This window comes from Lepidothrix coronata, unplaced genomic scaffold (genome assembly GCF_001604755.1).
Source record: "Lepidothrix coronata isolate B3197 unplaced genomic scaffold, Lepidothrix_coronata-1.0 Scaffold305, whole genome shotgun sequence".
NCBI classification, from domain to species: Eukaryota; Metazoa; Chordata; class Aves; order Passeriformes; family Pipridae; genus Lepidothrix; species Lepidothrix coronata.
In genome coordinates, this window is record NW_016690485.1 from 960,895 (window position 1) to 962,430 (window position 1,536).

Sequence of the window (1,536 nt, forward strand, 5' to 3'; positions counted from 1 at the left end):
GAGGATCTCCATGGTTGCCTCTCCCAATCCAAGAGGATCTCCATGGTTGCCTCTCCCAATCCAAGAGGATCTCCACGGTTCTCACCCCAGGAGGGTCTCCATGCTCTCCCCTGATCCCGGAGCTCTCCCTGCCCCGCTCCCGGGGGCTCCAGCCCCGCGTGCTCCGTGCCCGCTCCCGGGGGTGCCGCGGGCGCTCCGGCTGGCGCGGGGGCGGGTCGGGGGGTGGTTACCTGGCCAGATGATGGCTTCCAGCAAGGTGACCCTTCTAGCCAGGACCTCCAGCCGGGCCTGCTGCCGCAGGAGGGTTTGGAAGCTACTGGCCTGGGGGAGAGGGAGAGAGCAGAGCAGAGCAGAGCAGAGCGTTGGCCCCGCGGGGGCACGGCAGGGCGGGGGGCACAGCGTGGCACGGGGGGCACAGCGGGATGGGGGGCGGCCCCAGCGGGGGGGGGTCAGTGCGCTGGGTGGGGGTGCCAGGTCTGCCGGGTGGGTGCCCTCCCAGGGGGTCCCGTGGCCCCAGGGGGCTGTGGGGGCCTCCCCCATCCCTGGGGGTCCCTCGTGGGGACCCTCCAGCAGGCACAGCTGGCTCGGTGTCCCTGAGGGGGACACTGATGTCCCCTACTTGGGGACGCTCCTGCTGCCACCCTCAGCGTGCTGAGCCCCTCAAAGCATGGGGGGACATGTCCCCAACCTGTCCAGGGGGACACTGATGTCCCCTACCTGGGGACACTCTCCCTGCCACCCCCAGTACACTGAGCTCCCCAAAAGACTGAGGGACGTGTCCCCAACCTGTCTAGGGGGATACAGATGTCACCAACCTGGGGACATTGCCACCCCCAGCACACAGAGCCACCCAAAATGTGGGGGGACATGTCCCCAACCTGTCCAGGGGGACACTGATGTCCCCTACCTGGGGACACTCTCCCTGCCACCCCCAGCACACAGAGCCACCCGAAACACGAGGGGACATGTCCCTAACTTGTCCAGGGGACACTGATGTCCCCTACTTGGGGACTCTGCCAGTCCCCAGCACACCAAACCCTCTGACACATGGGGGGATATGTCCCCAACCTATCCAGGTGTCCCTACTTGGGGACACTCCCTCTGCCACCCCCAGCACGCTGAGCTCCCCAAAACGTGGGGGGACATGTCCCCAACCTGTCCAGGCAGCCATTAATGTCACCTACCTGGGGACACCCTCCCTGCCACCCCCAGCATGCTGAGCTCCCCAAAACAGGGGGACACGTGTCCCCAACCTGCCCAGGGGGCCACCAGTTTGTCCCCAAGACAGAGACTGTCCCAGGTGTCCCTGCCCGAGGTGGGCAGTGCCCGGGGGGCTCTGGGGTGCCTGGATGTGGCTGCAGGTGGGGGGACCCTGGTGGCCTTTCCTTTTTGTGGTCCCCACTGCGGGCCATGATGTCACCCTGTGGTGGCCAAGGGCCACCGTGGCATTGTGGGGGCCTGGTCACCTACTGACAGGGATGGGGGTCTCCCCTCAGAGTGGGGGTCACCTCTTGGCCCTGGTCACCTACTGACAGG